Genomic DNA, 10,669 nt, shown 5'->3' on the forward strand with positions numbered 1-10,669 from the left:
CATCTGTTTATAAGGTGAATAATCCATTTGATTTTTGAACAGCCCCCTCAGATTCTCTAAGATTTATGTACATAAACTCTCAGACATTTCTGTTCTTGCACCTCTTTAAAATTGCATCATTTAGCTTATAATACCTCATCCTTCAGAGAAAATCGCATGACTTCATGCTTTTCTATGTTAAATAGCGTGCTTGTTAATTTTACCAATCTACCAATGAACTCCTAAGGTCTGTCATTATCCATCTCATTGTTTACATAAGTACATAAGATACAGGAGGAGCCCTTTCACTTTATGAGCTTCTCCGCCATTCAATAGGATCATGGCTGATCTTCTAGCTCAATTCAACCTTCCTGCTCTATACCCTTAACTGTTAATTCCTTTAGTATCCAAAAATATATTGACTGAGCATCTCCAGGCCCCTGGGGTAGAGAATTCCAAAGATTCACAGCCCATTGAGTGAAGAAATTTCTCATTTCAATCCTTAATGGCCAACCCTTTATTCTGATACTATGACCCCATGTTCTAGATTTCCCAGCCAGGGGAAACATTTTCTCAGCATCTACACTGCCCTTAGGAATTTTATATGTTTCAATCTAAACTCCAGGGAACATAGGCCTAGTCTACTTAATCTCTCCTCGTAAGACAATCCCCTCATTCCCAGGAACGAGTCTTGCACTCCCACTAGCACAAATATGTCCTTCCTTCGTTAAGGAGAACAAAACTGCACACTGATGTGGGTTCACTGTTGCCCCATTTTATTGTAGTAAGACTTTGTTAAACTTATACTCCAATCGCTAACAAAAGCTATTATACCATTTGCCTTCCAAACTGCTAGTCTTATCAGTATGTTAAATTTCTTTGATTCATACATGAGGATACTCAGGTCCCTCTGAATACAAGCATTTCTCAATCTCTCAACATTCAAAAAATATTCTGTGTTTTTTTTTTCCTACCAAAGTGGGTCACTTCACACTTTGCCACTTTGTTTATCATCTTCAATGTTCTTGCCCACTCTTCAAACCTGTCTATATCCCTCTGTATCCTCCACACTGCTTACAATCCTGCCTAACTTTGTACCATAAACAAATTTGGATATGTTACACTCAGTCCCCATCATCTAAGTCATTAATATAGATTGTAAATATCTGAGGTCCCAATAATGATTCTTTTGGCACCTTGCTAGTTACAGTCAGCCAAACCAAAAATACTCTGTTTACTTACTACTCACTGCTCTCTGTCCATTAAACAATCCTTAATCAATGTTAATATATTACCCCAATACTATGAGTCCTAACTTTGTGTAATAACCTCTTATGTGGCATTTTATCAATTGCCTTCTGAAAACCAATTTCAATCATAGTCTTTCTGGACCAGAGACATTGAATGGCATTGTAGGAAGATAGATTTTCGTTTGGTAGTACAGAAATTGAGTATTGTGAAATAAGATATTTTGTCGAAGATTCTTAGCTTGCACTCATCAGGGAGGTGGTGACATAGTGGTATTGTCACTGGACTAGTAATCCAGAGACTCAGAGTAATGCTCTGGGAACCCAGGTTTGAATTCCACCACTGCAGAAGGTGAAATTTGAATTCAATAAAGAAATCTGGAATTAAAAGTCTGATGATGACCATGAAACCATTGCTGATTGTCGTAAAAACCCATCTGGTTCACTAGTGTCCTTTAGGGAAGGAAATCTGCTGTCCTTACCTGGTCTGGCCTACATGTGACTCCAGACCCACAGCAATGTGGTTGACTCTTAAAAATGAACCAGGGCAATTAAGGATGGGCAATAAATGCTGGCCAGTGATGCCCAAATCCCAGGAACGCTAAAAAATACCAAAGTCACGGGAAGCAACAACTTTATACCGTATGAGAAGAGACTGCTGATTAGTTGGAAAGTGGGCTCTGATTGGTAGAGGTGTTGCCATGGAGAATGCACCAGTTAATGGTGACTGACAGTCAATTGCCAAGAATTGTTTGAAACTTAAACAATGACTCTGATTGGTCAAGGTCTGAGGAATGAACAGCGAATGGCTATACTTATTTTGTTTAGCTGAAACAGGAGCAATGTGTGTACATGTTCTTTCCATCTGCAAACAGGGCCCTGTGTATATATGTAGCTTCCAGTACGCGCATATGTGCCAAACTGCAAGCACAACTGACACTGACTTAAATTGGTTGTCAGTGTAATTTTTAACACACTGAGGATTACTTATTGAATGTTGTCCAAGCACAGAATCACTTCTAATGTTGGACACTATGTTTTGAGTTTTGCAAGAACGGGCTAGTTGGGTACAGTCTGTACCTTGCTCATTGCGCACATCAGAAGGGAAATGCTGTTTGATATGATCCTCAAGTCTTTGGGACATACAGCCTCCATACCCAGCATCACACTGACACTGAAATTCATATACCACATTATTCATTTGCATGATAGGCAGAATGTCTTTTTGATAAAAACAAAAAAACTGCGGATGCTGGAAATCCAAAACAAAAACAAAAACAGAATTACCTGGGAAAACTCAGCAGGTCTGGCAGCATCAGCAGAGAAGAAAAGAGTTGACGTTTTGAGTCCTCATGACCCTTTGACAGAACTTGAGTTCGAGTCCAAGAAAGAGTTGAAATATAAGCTGGTTTAAGGTGTGTGTGTGGGGGGCGGAGAGATAGAGAGAAGTGGAGTGGGGGTGTGGTTGTCGGGACAAACAAGCAGTGATAGAAGCAGATCATCAAAAGATGTCAACAGAATTACCTGGAAAAACTCAGCAGGTCTGGCAGCATCGGCAGAGAAGAAAATAGTTGACGTTTCGAGTCCTCAGAATGTCTTTTTGGCTTGATGGCAGCATCCTGTTAGTAGCAAATACCACTCGTGTTGCTACTGCATAGTAGCAGTGTGAAACCTGTTGTTCAATTTTTTGAGATACCTTGCCCCTTAAGGGTAATCTGAGGTAGACTGAGCACTTTTCAGGGCTGTAAGCGACAGCCTTCGGCCCGTTAATGTGTTTGAGTGACATACAGTGCGAAATTATCTGATCAGGGTAGCCATTATCCCACAGGGTGTCTTTGATGCATCCTATTTCAACATCAAGCTTGCATGGTAAGCAAATGGCTTGGGCCCTATTATCAATGTTATCGCTAAGGCCAATTTCATAGTGCATTGCAGGGGCTTTCTCCATTGGAGCACAGAAGACAAAAGGAGACTTATAGAGGGTTATAAAATGATGAAGAGTTTTAAGTTACCAGAGGCCACCCGATGCTATTGGATCTGTGCCCCAGCAGGTAGCAGAGCCAAAAAGACATTGTACCTGTCACGTAAATGAGTAATGTGGTATATAAATTTCAATGCCAGTGTGATGCTAGGTATGTAGGATGTATGTCTCAAAGACTGGCAGATTGTATAAAATAGCCCAGCCACTGTTCGCAATATGTAAGGTACGGACCATACCCAACCAGCCCGATCTTGGAAAACTCAAAACACATTGTCCACCATTAGATGTGATTCCGCAATTGGGAACATTTGCAAAATAATCGTCAGTGTGCTAAAAATTACGCTGACAACCAATTTAAGATTGTCAGTCAGGCTCACAATGTGACACTGGAAGCTACACATATTAATACACAGGACTCTGTTCTTTGCAGATAGAAAGAACATGTACACACATTGCGCCTGTTTCAGCTAAACAAAATAAGCAGTAGCCATTCGCTGGTTCTTTCCTCAGGGCAATGCCTTGTAAAGCTGCTACCCTTTCTTTGCTGAGTTCCACCTGATCAAATCTGTTTTCCCTAGCTATCAACAAGTAAAGTCAAGGAACAGATCTGCCATTCACAATGCACAGTTATTACTGTCATCTATAAAGTCAAGTGCAGGTTACAAGCAAGCAGAGCTAGAGCATTGGCTTGTGTACCTCATTGTACCTTGTTTAAATTTTAAACAATATTAGGCTGTTAACTGTCGGTCACCATTAACTGGTGCATTCTCCATGGCAACGCCTCTACCAATCAGAGTCCACTTTCCAACCAACCAGCCCTCTCTTCTCAAACAGCAAAAAGGTTGTTGCTCCCCCTGACAGTGGTATTCTTGCAATTGTCCTGATGAGTGCAAGACAAAAAGCTTTGACAAAACGTCTTTTTTCAGCAATACCCAAGATAGATTTTGTAATTAAAAGGGTCCTTACGTTGTTAAATACCAACCCTTAATATTGTGTGGTCAATTTAATTAATGTTAACAATGCAAATATAGTAGAGATTGATTGTGAGCCACTGTCTTTAAGAGGCAAACCACAGAGCAGCATAAATCACTCAGCAATTTGTGGCAATTTGCAACTCATGGCATATTTCTTCCTCACCACAAGTTTCTGGGTTATTTACACACTAATTTTGGTGAGTATATTAAACTCATTGTTATCTTGCCAGCAAATTCTGGGCCATTATTTAAGTACCTACAAACAGACTTCACATACAGATTACATAAATACATTTTAATATATTATTTTATGTATTTCATATTAATTTCTTTCAATTACATCTACAATTATATAAAATCTTGGAAAATAAGTGTGCAACTTTTTATCCAACTACATTTGAATCTATTTTGCATTGTTTTTTCCTTTATCACTGGGGCTATCTCCATCGGAGCACAAAAGGCAAAAAGGAGATTTATAGAGGTTTCTAAAATGATGTAGAGTTATAAGTTACCAGAGGCCACCTGATGCTATTGGATCTGTGCCCCAGCAGGTAGCAGAGCCCACTAAGGGAAGAGAAGAAGAAAAGGAGGTAGATCCAGGAATATAGATACATTCCTACAATTTCTTAGCCTGAGGTAAAAAGATTCATTAGCAGACTTCAACCTCAGAATGGTGGTGGTGCAGGACATTGTCATGGAGGAGGGCAGATCACGCATTCAGGTAAGCATATAAATCACTCCGTGCTTCAATTTGGAATGGGGAGAAAAGAACTATAAAGAGAGGCTGCCCAGCTGGCTTCTGTTAATCTCTTTGTAGAGGATTTATGTTGAAGAGACCTCTTATTCTCTGGACAAGCTCCAGACTTGGCATTGCCCCTTGCCCTTCGTTTCACCCTCTAATTCTGCCTGGAAAGCAGAATGTCATATATTGTCAGCAAAATGAGGACATCATCAGAGGTCTAGACTAAGCTGCACCATTAAGATAACACCAGGATATGTCACGAATATGACTAAAGTGGAATAATAGGACATGCATGAAAACAATGGAAAGCAATAACTGTTATCTACCAGCCTCATCTGCAACAGGGTCCAGTGCAGGGCATCGTGGGTGGGAGTGCGCTGATCCCCCAACACCTGGATTCATCCAGCTCCCCTGACATTTATGTAAGGGAGCTGATCTAATCTAAACAAAAAATGACTGATCATTTTTTAGTGGCAGTGTCATACATCAATAAGATATATTTGAATAACAAAGTGCAGTAAGAGCAATGTCGGCAAGGATGCAGCACATAAGGTAGTAGAAGTGAAACAGGCAGGAGATACAATTTCCATTATACCTACTGTGATGGGAAAGACAAGGAGGAATTTCTACAGGTCTAATCAATGTGCCTCCATCCCCACTGTACCTGTGTTTAAAGGCAAAATTGGCACAAAGATGGCAGCATGAAACAGGTGACAAATCTTGAGGTATGAAACATCTCAATTCTTCTGAGAGACCAACTGTTTATTTGTTTGGGAGTGAAAGCTTTCATGATTAGGGGTCTACTCAGTAGAACTCATAATATGTAGCACAATAATTAGATGATCTATGAATCATACAAAGGCCAGGTATTGCTGTCAAAGTAACATTGAGGCTAATGGTGCTCACTGTAATTTATACATAAAAGGTATAACAATTTCAAATAAGGGAGAGTCAAATGCCAATGCACAAAGATTGCTGCCCCTGTGCATCACCCTGCGGTTAGCTTTGTGAAAGTGGTATTCTTTTGAAATAATGTTCAGTTCCTGTACATGTGCAGTAGATACAAACCAAATTTGCCACAGAAAGTCAGGTTTGGTTATTACAAGCACAAGAGCCTTTTCAACAATATGATAATGGTTAATTACTGATGATCAACCACTAGCACTGAAAATTAACTATTAAAACTTTGAAATCACCTTCCTTCAGGTATTAATTGTTGACTGAGTAACACCACCTTCCCCTTACAAGACCAATGAAGGCAAGGGATGGTGCCAGTGGTCCAGATGTCATTTCAGAAAACACTGAACCACTAAAGAATGATCAGTCATTTTTGTTTATATTAGATCAGGGGAGCTGGATGAATCCAGGTGTTGGGGGATCAGCGCACTCCCACCCACCATGCCCTGCACTGGACCCTGTTGCAGATGAGGCTGGTAGATAACAGAGATGTGCCCACAAACTCCATGTAACAGCTGCGCTCTCATGCCTACGCTATTAGCTCCAGTGGGATCAGTGTAGGAAGGCTCCAATTTGCATGATACCATGTAGCTGTCAGGATTGCAGCACATTGACTTTGTATTATCTATAACCTTCAGAGAGCAGGGAGAATGTAGTCCCTCTCCACCACAAACTGAAGACTGCCATTCAGCACAGCACTGATCACTGTGAATCTACTAGCATCAGAAAAGTAAACAGTTACCAGTGTTAAGGACAAATGGCAGAGTTGGTTATCAAGGACTAGTTAAGAAGGAGCACTTGTGGCCATGGTGGTTTATGACATGAGTACTTGACAGGAGAAAAAAATTAAAGAGCTATGTTGTTAACAGAATCCAAGCTGGTTAGTGAAGTCAAAACCAAGACAGAGCTTTTTTTTTAACAGAGATAATTTATTGACTTGATTCAGTCTCATGGCTCTCCTCCCATCCCCAGTGTCCCAGCTGTCCCCTATTTATAAATTTTTTTTTATATAACGCTTCACGAATTTGTGTGTCATCATGTGCTCAAAGTACTTAATTAAACAATGCCCTTCACCTGTGTATCTTAACAATATAGTTAACAAATCAGAGTGCAGCATTAATTGGCTAACTCTCTCAAAAATCCAACACAACTGCCATGGAGTGAATAGCCTCTTTCTGTGAAAGAAAAAAAGGCTTGCATCTATGTAATGCCTTTCATAACCTCCAGACAGCCCAAAGTGTTTTACAACCAAAGAAATGTGGTCACTGATGTAGTGTAGAAATTCCGTAGCCTTATAATGTTCTGAACTGTTCTATGATTCTGAGAGGAACCAATTGCATAGTTGACATTGTTTTCAGGCGGAAGCACATTATAGGTCATTTGACTCCTTAAATACAAAAGCAAAAAGTTGGCTGGGTAGTACAGGGACATCCAACACCCTTCATCTGGCAACTCCTATGCAATTCCACACATGCTGCTATTGGAAGGCATCTCCTCGCACAACCCACTGAACTGTTTGAACACAGAACCACAGGTATCTGTGAATTCTCAGAAATCTTCCTGCACTGCCTTCTCTGACATGACTGGTGACATATGGTACACTGGTTGTTTGCACTGCAGTCTGCCTTTGACATGTGGAGTAGAAACCTCAGTTACACAGGCCGTAGACACAGTCGGAAGAACTGTGCTAAATGTTCATACTGTTACTATGGAGGTTTTGTGATCTAAATTCCATGATGCAGTCATGTTTAGCTTCAGCTCACTTGGTGAACTGGCAGCCATGAAGGAGAGATTCTGAGAGCTTGAGGGATAGGAATTCCGAGCTGCATAAATAATACGTTAATGATTTCTACACACGGTTACACTTGATTTAATCTGGTTCTTTGTTAAAATTAGCAGACAGAACAAAATAACTTTAAAAAATGAGTTTTAATTGTTTTTGCTTGAATACCAGAAAGAAAGAATTACCCACTTTAAAGACAATGAAGTGTTTTTGAAGGGTATTAACAATTATAATGCAGGAAGCATGGTGAACATCCAGGGTCCACAAATAGGGGAGAACTCTCCTGTTCATTTTTGAAATAGCATAATGGGACATTTTATGTTTACCTGAGAGGGCAGACAGAGCCTCATTTTAATATCTTATCTGAAGGATGGCACCTCTGACAATGCAGCACTCTCTCAATGTTACACTGGGGTGTCAGCCTGGATTCAAATCTCTAGAGTGGGGCTTGAATCCACAAATTTCTGACTTTCAGAGTAAAGAAACGTTAGTTTGAAGCTCGGCTCCTCTGAACTCTCACTCCTATGCTGTGCAAGATGGTGCCAGTTGCCTCCATACTGGAGAACTGTAAACCCAGGAAAGCACCTGCAAAGGGGAAACTGAAAAAAGGACTGTGAAGCATTATGCCTTTTGAAAAGTCATTCGGCAAACACTTTGAAGAATTCATGTACAGTGTGTAGATTGTTCAATTTTTATATTCCAAATGGTCTTACATAAAGCACCATGGAGTGATGAGATGCAGGTTCAAATTCCCACTACACTGAAATCTTCAACTCAAACTGGGTCACTGTGGGAAGCCATGAGGAAGAGACCAGGCACCTTTTCCGTGGGTAGTGAGGAACTGATGCTGGAAGATTTGTCCCCAGGCAACTGTTCTGCATCCTATTTAGAACATTTTCGATGAAGGCCTTGCAATGGTTCTCCGTATGGACATGTATCCCTGTGCTTTGTTACATTTACCTGTGTCTGTGACGGGCTAGTTTTCCTTGTAATAAAATAGGTGCCTTGAACATGTAGACAATGTGGATATCCAGGAGTAAATGCTACGATTGAGCTCACCTAACCTGGGGCACTGTGCAGGGGAAACACAGGCACAATGTGGTCACTGGGTCAAAATCCTGGAACTCACTACCTAACAGCACTGCAGGAACACCTGCGCCACGCAGACTGCAGTGGTTCAAGAAGATGGCTCACCACCACTTTCTCAAAAGTAGCTCAGGACAGGTAATAAATTTTCGCCATCTCAGCTTTGCCCACATCCTGGGAACAAATAAATAAAATCCTTGCAGTTGAGATTCTGCACGATAGAGGAAAACCACCTGTCTCCTAGAATTTCTTTCATTTTTCAGTCTTTTTCTGTGGACTTCTGGTATTCCCTATTCGAAACAAAAGCAAAATACTGTATGACAGATGTTGGAAATCTGAAATAAAAATAGAAAATGCCTGAAATGCTCAGCAGTTCTGGCAGCACCTGTGGATAGGGAAACAGAGTTGATGGGCCAGATTTTCAAATCCTGCCAGGACGGGAGCCTGGTACAGGTGCGACTTGAAAACCAAGCCCCTGGAGGTTGTCCCAGGATCTTGACACCTCCAGGACAGTTTGGAATTTTCAAAGTGCTGGTTTTGGGAAGGGAGGCTCACCACCAGTTAACGGCCCCTTAAGATGCTATAGGAGCTTGTTAAGGGGCCAGGGCACTTGGGAATGCAAGTTCTAAAGGTGATTTCAGTGAACCCAAACAGTCTAGTGCATGTTGGTTCATGTCTGTTGGGTTCACCGCAGAGCCAAAGAAAAGTTCTTTGTCTGACATTGAAATTTGTCATGCCTGTGGGCAATTTGCGCAGGAACATGCGCGTGTCCTGGGTTTCGCCTGGACACCCTCACTCCCAATCAGACTGAGCTCAGGTGAACAGGGGTTGTGGTGAAATTCAGGGACAATAATTGCATCTACCATCTGGTGATGGCAACACAACAATCAAATTTCAGCATATCAAAGGTCAAGTCACAGGACAATTACAATATAAAGATCGAATTTCTATTTAGGTGGAAATGTGTTATCTCTCAGAAACTGAAGATCTAAATGATAACAAAAATATGTAAAAGTACCAAATATTGCATATTTGGAAATCACAGTCATCCCTGATGCATGCATTGAGTATCATTATGCAAGTATAGCTTCCTCTTATGGGTCATAGAATTTATCCAGCAAGTTGCTGAGCCATATAGACCAGAAGATTTCCAGGTTCAGTTGACAATCTGTGCTCATTTAGTTAATCTCAACCAGGAAAGTTGGGTGTTACAAATACCCCTAGTGCTGAATTTAATGGCTGCAATAGTGCCCCCCCACAAAAGGTCAAAAAGCCGAGGACAATCCTGCCACAGCTATTTTCGGAAGCCTCCACAAAATTCAACAGTTATCAGGCATTTAACTGCCTGCTGTCAGGCCTTAAGGGCAGATGTCCCACCTTGAAAAGCTGCCAGTCAATCAGATGGTTGGCAGCTCTTCAGTCCCAACAGTCCCACTGAGACCGGTGGCCATTGCTGAGGTTAAAGCAGACCCCAGACCAGCAAAGATGGAGGAGGCCCCGAGTCCAGTTCTTTCTGCAGGGGTGGCCTTGCGGCTGGAGGTGGGGGTGAGGGGGCGGATGTGTCACTCTGTTGGCCACAGAGTGCCCATTCAGGAGGGCACCCCCTTTGAGCCCACAGGAAGCCTGTCAGCTTTTACTTGGTGGCCTACCTATGTGGCGTACAGCTTCCCACCCCCACCACCTCAGCTGGATGGGGCCTTAAGTGTCCCTTAATTGATTACTTAAGGGTCTCAATTGGCCTCTGGGTGGGAAGGTCACCCTCCACCTCCTGACTTAGTCGGGTAAGGGGAGGTGGGAGTCGGGAAGGCAATGGGCTTTCCATCACCCACTTTCCCTCCAGATTCTATGCCCCGCACCCCTTCCCCACAGCCTCCCAGACAACCCCATTGGGTGGAATTAAATTCGGTCCCTAGAATTATG

This window comes from Carcharodon carcharias, chromosome 15, assembly GCF_017639515.1.
Source record: "Carcharodon carcharias isolate sCarCar2 chromosome 15, sCarCar2.pri, whole genome shotgun sequence".
NCBI lineage: Eukaryota > Metazoa > Chordata > Chondrichthyes > Lamniformes > Lamnidae > Carcharodon > Carcharodon carcharias.